Genomic DNA, 8,017 nt, shown 5'->3' on the forward strand with positions numbered 1-8,017 from the left:
TTTTAAACTGGGGCCTGTGAAAAGGCTTCTACTCAGTTAGGCCTCTGCTCAGCCAGCTCTGCTCCTGCAGCTGCAGAGGCCTCTGCACCCCAAAAGTGCAACACATTAGCTAGTCGGGCAGCCTGGGAGTGGGGGGGTTGTGTTTGTGGAGGGGCTGTGTGTGCCTGTTCGGCCTACAAACAGATTTCAGCCCCGGGAGTTTACTAGGAAGTTTGGATTATTTTTTTTTTTTCAGGACTTTTTAAACTGGGGCCTGGGAAAAGGCTTCTACTCAGTTAGGCCTCTGCTCAGCCAGCTCTGCTCCTGCAGCTGAAAAGGCCTCTGCACCCCAAAAGTGCTCCGGAGCAGCTCGTGTGGCTACCTGGGAGTGGGGGTCTTGTGTGGGGGGAGGGCCTGTGTCTACGTGTGTTCGGCCTACCGACCAGCTTTCAGCAACAGGAGCTTACTAGGAAGTTTGCGGGGTTTTTTCCTCTGTCGAAAGACTTTTTAAACTGGGGCCTGGGAAAAGGCTTCTACTCAGTTAGGCCTCTGTTCAGCCAGCTCTGCTCCTGCAGCTGCAGAGGCCTCTGCACCCCAAAGGTGCAACACAGTAGCTAGTCGGGCAGCCTGGGATTGGGGGGGTTGTGTTTGTGGGGGGGCTGTGTGTGCCTGTTCGGCCTACAAACAGATTTCAGCCCCGGGAGTTTACTTGGAAGTTTGTGGTTTTTTTTTTCCTTTGTCATAAGACTTTTTAAACTGGGGCCCGGGGAAAGGCTTCTACTCAGTTAGGCCTCTGCTCAGGCTGCTCTGCTCCTGCAGCTGAAAAGGCCTCTGCACCCCAAAAGTGCAACACAGTAGCTAGTCGGGCAGCCTGGGAGTGGGGGGGTTGTGTTTGTGGGGGGGCTGTGTGTGCCTGTTCGGCCTACCGACCAGCTTTCAGCCCTGGGAGTTTACTAGGAAGTTTTGGGGTTTTTTTTTTTCCTTTGTCATAAGACTTTTTAAACTGGGGCCCAGGGAAGGCTCCTACTCCTTTATGCCTCTGCTCAGGCTGCTCTGCTCCTGCAGCTGAAAAGGCCTCTGCACCCCAAAAGTGCACCACAGTAGCTCCTCGGGCAGCCTGGGAGTGGGGGGGTTGTGTTTGTGGAGGGGCTGTGTGTGCCTGTTCGGCCTACAAACAGATTTCACCCCCGGGAGGTTACTAGGAAGTTTCCATTTTTTTTTTTTTTCAGGACCTTTTAAACTGGGGCCTGGGAAAAGGCTTCTACTCAGTTAGGCCTCTGCTCAGACAGCTCTGCTCCTGCAGCTGCAGAGGCCTCTGCATCCCAAAAGTGCACCACAGTAGCTCGTGGGGCAGCCTGGGAGTGGGGGGGTTGTGTTTGTGGGGGGGCTGTGTGTGCCTGTTCGGCCTACAAACAGATTTCAGCCCCGGGAGTTTACTTGGAAGTTTGTGGGTTTTTTTTCCTTTGTCATAAGACTTTTTAAACTGGGGCCTGTGAAAAGGCTTCTACTCAGTTAGGCCTCTGCTCAGCCAGCTCTGCTCCTGCAGCTGAAAAGGCCTCTGCACCCCAAAAGTGCTCCGGAGCAACTCGTGTGGATACCTGGGAGTGGTGGTCTTGTGTGGTGGGAGGGCCTGTGTGTGTGTGCCTGTTCGGCCTACAAACAGATTTCAGCCCCGAGAGTTTACTAGGAAGTTTGGGGTTTTTTTTTTTTTTTTTTTCCTCAGGACTTTTTAAACTGGGGCCTGGGAAAAGGCTTCTACTCAGTTAGGCCTCTGCTCAGCCAGCTCTGCTCCTGCAGCTGAAAAGGCCTCTGCACCCCAAAAGTGCAACACAGTAGCTCGTGAGGCAGCCTGGGAGTTGGGGGGGTTGTGTTTGTGGGGGGGCTGTGTGTGCCTGTTCGGCCTACAAACAGATTTCAGCCCCGGGAGTTTACTTGGAAGTTCGTGGGTTTTTTTTCCTTTGTCATAAGACTTTTTAAACTGGGGCCTGGGAAAAGGCTTCTACTCCTTTAGGCCTCTGCTCAGGCTGCTCTGCTCCTGCAGCTGAAAAGGCCTCTGCTTCCCAAAAAGTGCAACACAGTAGCTCGTCAGGCAGCCTGGGAGTGGGGGGGTTGTGTTTGTGGAGGGGCTGTGAGTGCCTGTTCGGCCTACAAACAGATTTCAGCCCCGGGAGGTTACTAGGAAGTTTCCATTTTTTTTTTTTTTTCAGGACCTTTTAAACTGGGGCCTGGGAAAAGGCTTCTACTCAGTTAGGCCTCTGCTCAGACAGCTCTGCTCCTGCAGCTGCAGAGGCCTCTGCACCCCAAAAGTGCAACACAGTAGCTCGTGGGGCAGCCTGGGAGTGGGGGGGTTGTGTTTGTGGGGGGGCTATGTGTGCCTGTTCGGCCTACAAACAGATTTCAGCCCCGGGAGGTTACTAGGAAGTTTCCATTTTTTTTTTTTTCTTCAGGACTTTTTATACTGGGGCCTGGGAAAAGGCTTCTACTCAGTTAGGCCTCTGCTCAGCCAGCTCTGCTCCTGCAGCTGAAAAGGCCTCTGCACCCCAAAAGTGCTCCGGAGCAGCTGGTGTGGATACCTGGAAGTGGTGGTCTTGTGTGGGGGGAGGGCCTGTGTGTGTGTGCCTGTTCGGCCTACAAACAGATTTCAGCCCCGGGAGTTTACTAGGAAGTTTGTGGGTTTTTTTTCCTTTGTCATAAGACTTTTTAAACTGGGGCCTGGGAAAAGGCTTCTACTCAGTTAGGCCTCTGCTCAGCCAGCTCTGCTCCTGCAGCTGCAGAGGCCTCTGCACCCCAAAAGTGCAACACATTAGCTCGTGGGGCAGCCTGGGAGTGGGGGGGTTGTGTTTGTGGGGGGGCTGTGTGTGCCTGTTCGGCCTACAAACAGATTTCAGCCCCGGGAGTTTACTTGGAAGTTTGTGGTTTTTTTTTCCTTTGTCATAAGACTTTTTAAACTGGGGCCTGGGAAAAGGCTTCTACTCAGTTAGGCCTCTGCTCAGGCTGCTCTGCTCCTGCAGCTGAAAAGGCCTCTGCACCCCAAAAGTGCAACACAGTAGCTAGTCGGGCAGCCTGGGAGTGGGGGGGTTGTGTTTGTGGGGGGGCTGTGTGTGCCTGTTCGGCCTACCGACCAGCTTTCAGCCCTGGGAGTTTACTAGGAAGTTTTGGGGTTTTTTTTTTTCCTTTGTCATAAGACTTTTTAAACTGGGGCCCAGGGAAGGCTCCTACTCCTTTATGCCTCTGCTCAGGCTGCTCTGCTCCTGCAGCTGAAAAGGCCTCTGCACCCCAAAAGTGCACCACAGTAGCTCGTCGGGCAGCCTGGGAGTGGGGGGGTTGTGTTTGTGGAGGGGCTGTGTGTGCCTGTTCGGCCTACAAACAGATTTCACCCCCGGGAGGTTACTAGGAAGTTTCCATTTTTTTTTTTTTTCAGGACCTTTTAAACTGGGGCCTGGGAAAAGGCTTCTACTCAGTTAGGCCTCTGCTCAGACAGCTCTGCTCCTGCAGCTGCAGAGGCCTCTGCATCCCAAAAGTGCACCACAGTAGCTCGTGGGGCAGCCTGGGAGTGGGGGGGTTGTGTTTGTGGGGGGGCTGTGTGTGCCTGTTCGGCCTACAAACAGATTTCAGCCCCGGGAGTTTACTTGGAAGTTTGTGGGTTTTTTTTCCTTTGTCATAAGACTTTTTAAACTGGGGCCTGTGAAAAGGCTTCTACTCAGTTAGGCCTCTGCTCAGCCAGCTCTGCTCCTGCAGCTGAAAAGGCCTCTGCACCCCAAAAGTGCTCCGGAGCAACTCGTGTGGATACCTGGGAGTGGTGGTCTTGTGTGGGGGGAGGGCCTGTGTGTGTGTGCCTGTTCGGCCTACAAACAGATTTCAGCCCCGAGAGTTTACTAGGAAGTTTGGGGTTTTTTTTTTTTTTTTTTTCTTCAGGACTTTTTAAACTGGGGCCTGGGAAAAGGCCTCTACTCAGTTAGGCCTCTGCTCAGCCAGCTCTGCTCCTGCAGCTGAAAAGGCCTCTGCACCCCAAAAGTGCAACACAGTAGCTCGTGGGGCAGCCTGGGAGTTGGGGGGGTTGTGTTTGTGGGGGGGCTGTGTGTGCCTGTTCGGCCTACAAACAGATTTCAGCCCCGGGAGTTTACTTGGAAGTTCGTGGGTTTTTTTTCCTTTGTCATAAGACTTTTTAAACTGGGGCCTGGGAAAAGGCTTCTACTCCTTTAGGCCTCTGCTCAGGCTGCTCTGCTCCTGCAGCTGAAAAGGCCTCTGCTTCCCAAAAAGTGCAACACAGTAGCTCGTCAGGCAGCCTGGGAGTGGGGGGGTTGTGTTTGTGGAGGGGCTGTGAGTGCCTGTTCGGCCTACAAACAGATTTCAGCCCCGGGAGGTTACTAGGAAGTTTCCATTTTTTTTTTTTTTTCAGGACCTTTTAAACTGGGGCCTGGGAAAAGGCTTCTACTCAGTTAGGCCTCTGCTCAGCCAGCTCTGCTCCTGCAGCTGCAGAGGCCTCTGCACCCCAAAAGTGCAACACAGTAGCTCGTGGGGCAGCCTGGGAGTGGGGGGGTTGTGTTTGTGGGGGGGCTATGTGTGCCTGTTCGGCCTACAAACAGATTTCAGCCCCGGGAGGTTACTAGGAAGTTTCCATTTTTTTTTTTTTCTTCAGGACTTTTTATACTGGGGCCTGGGAAAAGGCTTCTACTCAGTTAGGCCTCTGCTCAGCCAGCTCTGCTCCTGCAGCTGAAAAGGCCTCTGCACCCCAAAAGTGCTCCGGAGCAGCTGGTGTGGATACCTGGAAGTGGTGGTCTTGTGTGGGGGGAGGGCCTGTGTGTGTGTGCCTGTTCGGCCTACAAACAGATTTCAGCCCCGGGAGTTTACTAGGAAGTTTGTGGTTTTTTTTTCCTTTGTCATAAGACTTTTTAAACTGGGGCCTGGGAAAAGGCTTCTACTCAGTTAGGCCTCTCCTGAGACTGCTGTGCTCCTGCAGCTGAAAAGGCCTGTGCACCCCAAAAGTACTCCGGTGCAGCTCGTGTGGCTACCTGGGAGTGGTGGTCTTGTGTGGGGGGAGGGCCTGTGTATGTGTGTTCGGCCTACCGAACAGCTGGACAGGGTGGACCTTGGACCAGATTTGCTCACGTTCAGGGAACGTGGTGGATGAAAACAACGGGGTGTTGGGGGAGAGAGTATCGCATGTGAAGGTCCGCGGCCGGTCACCACGTCGTCCTGGCACCGCGCGGGGGGGGCCCGGCGCCTTACCCAGGTGCTCCGACACAGTCCGTCAGGTCTACCAGGCCCCCGGCAACGGACCTCAGGTCTACCAGGCTTTTGGCAGCGGACCTCAGGTCTACCGCACCCTCGGCAGCGGCCGTCAGGTCTACCACGCCCTCGGCAGCGGCCGTCAGGTCTACCACGCCCTCGGCAGAGGCCGTCAGGTCTACCACGCCCTCGGCAGCGGCCGTCAGGTCTACCAGGCCCTCGGCAGAGGCCGTCAGGTCTACCACGCTCTCGGCAGCGGCCGTCAGGTCTACCACGCCCTCGGCAGCCTCCGTCAGGTCTACCAGGCCCTCGGCAGAGGCCGTCAGGTCTACCACGCCCTCTGCAGCGGCCGTCAGGTCTACCAGGACCTCGGCAGCGGCCGTCAGGTCTACCACGCCCTCGGCAGCGGCCGTCAGGTCTACCAGGACCTCGGCAGCGGCCGTCAGGTCTACCACGCCCTCGGCAGCGGCCGTCAGGTCTACCACGCCCTCGGCAGCGGCCGTCAGGTCTACCAGGCCCTCGGCAGAGGCCGTCAGGTCTACCACGCCCTCGGCAGCGGCCGTCAGGTCTACCACGCCCTCGGCAGAGGCCGTCAGGTCTACCACGCCCTCGGCAGCGGCCGTCAGGTCTACCACGCCCTCGGCAGCGGCCGTCAGGTCTACTACGCCCTCGGCAGCGGCCGTCAGGTCTACCACGCCCTCGGCAGCGGCCGTCAGGTCTACCAGGCCCTCGGCAGAGGCCGTCAGGTCTACCACGCCCTCGGCAGAGGCCGTCAGGTCTACCAGTCCCTCGGCAGCGGCCGTCAGGTCTACCAGGACCTCGGCAGAGGCCGTCAGGTCTACCAGTCCCTCGGCAGCGGCCGTCAGGTCTACCAGGACCTCGGCAGAGGCCGTCAGGTCTACCACGCCTTCGGCAGCGGCCGTCAGGTCTACCACGCCCTCGGCAGCGGCCGTCAGGTCTACCAGGCCCTCGGCAGAGGCCGTCAGGTCTACCACGCCTTCGGCAGCGGCCGTCAGGTCTACCAGGCCAGGCCCTCGGCAGCGGCCGTAAGGGGTCGCTTATTTTCGTTACCTCCAGTTGCATCATGGTAAACCCGGGCGTTGACTGGCGCCCCTTGCCGTCGTTGAGATGGAAATCTCTTGGAGCTTTTCGGGGGAGGAGGCGTCTATCTCCGTCCTATGGGTGCGAGCGGTGACTCGCCTCGAGGGCAAACACAGAGCAGCGACCGGCCACTACCCGCGCTAGTCTGCCGCAGACAGGGCGTCCTTCTCGGCGGGGTACCCACGGTGGCTCGGCACCGCTCCTGCTTGTCGGCACGGCGTCGCGCGCCCCCGGTTGGCTCATGCTGATCCGAGCCTCCGTGGGGCATCCCCGGTGAGTCGGGATTCGTAGGGAGCCGTGGCCGAGGGCAGAGTGCGGCAGCCGTTGCCTACCGGTGGGCTGTGAAATCGTGTGCGGATGGGTAGTGGCGGGCGCAGGGCGAAGGCCGCGGTTGGCCGGCGGTGGGGAGGCCGTCACGAGAGAGCGCTGGAAGCCCGGGGGGTTGGCCGGAACACACGAAGGGAGCCTGCCGTGCCTTCACCCTCCGGCCGCGGAGAGCGCGGGGATCGATCGGGCGAGGGTGGCCGCCGCGTCCCGAGGTCCCGGTGAAAAAAGTGGCTTTTCGTTTGGCTGGTTTTTTTCTTCCAAAAATTTTTTTTCCGTAAAAGTTTTTCCTCCAGTAAATTTTTTTTTTCAGCAAGTTTTTTCCTCGGCAAAATTTTTCCTTCAGTAAAAATTTTTTCTTCCATTTCCCGCCCGTCTTTGGCGTGCCGTCTCCGGCCTTAAACGGGACAGAGCGGTGTTTCTGGCAGCTTTTGAGAGCGAGACGGCTGGTCGTCCACGAGGTGGTCGGCAGCGGTTGGCTCGCGGCACCCGCCGCTTCCCCGCTCCGGCCGCTGCTTTTTTTTTTCCCCGAGTTGGATCGATGCGGCGCCGAGGGCGCGTCGGTGAGGGAGGCTTCACAGCGTGTGCCGGCTCTGCCGCTGCCGAGGCTGGCATTGCCGTTTCCCTGCCGATGCGGCCGCTCGCGCGCAGAGCCCCGTGTCACCGCTGTCCGCCCCTGTCTCCCGGGAAGGGCGCGGCGCGTAGAGCACGCGTGGCAGTTGCTGTCCCAGGACCGTGGCCGCGGGGCCCCCCGCTACCTTCCGTAGCTTGTCTTGTCTGCTGATCGATGAGGCCTTTCGGGTCGCGTCGGAGAGGGCCCTCGGCGGGCCGGCTCTGCCCGTGTTCTCCCCGTAACGGGGGAGGCGCGTGGGTGGTTGTCCGGTGCTCGGGCCGGGTAGGTCTCCTTTCCGCTTCGCTTCCCGTCGTTGCGAGGTGTTGCCTGTGTCTCCCGCGAGGCCCGAGAGGGTGGGGGGCCGTGTCTCGGCGGCGGTGGGGCGCGTGCCCCTCCGGGTGGCCGCGTTTCCTCCCCCTGCTCCCCTCCGTCCGTGGGGTTTCCCGGGCTTCTTTACCGGAACCGGGCTGTGTGACGGCCGCGCGGCCCCGCGAGCCCTCAGGTGTCCCAAAAGACGCGAGGTGCCGGTGCCGGCCTCGGGCCGGGTTGCCCGCGGGTGCCAGCCGCGAGCAGCGCTCGGGCGGTGGTGAGGCCGAGCCGTGATCAAAACGGGGCTGGGAAAAGCTGGCGAGGTCCGTCCGCTGCTGCCGCCGTTGTCTTCCCGTTGGCTTGTCGTGCCTTACCGCCGCCCGCTGCGGAGCGAGCTGCCCCGACACACGAGGGCTTTTCGGTCTCGAGGTCGCGCCTGCCTCGACGGGTCGCCGTCTCCTC

Source organism: Gallinula chloropus (genome assembly GCF_964237585.1).
Source record: "Gallinula chloropus genome assembly, chromosome: 33".
Classification (NCBI taxonomy): Eukaryota; Metazoa; Chordata; class Aves; order Gruiformes; family Rallidae; genus Gallinula; species Gallinula chloropus.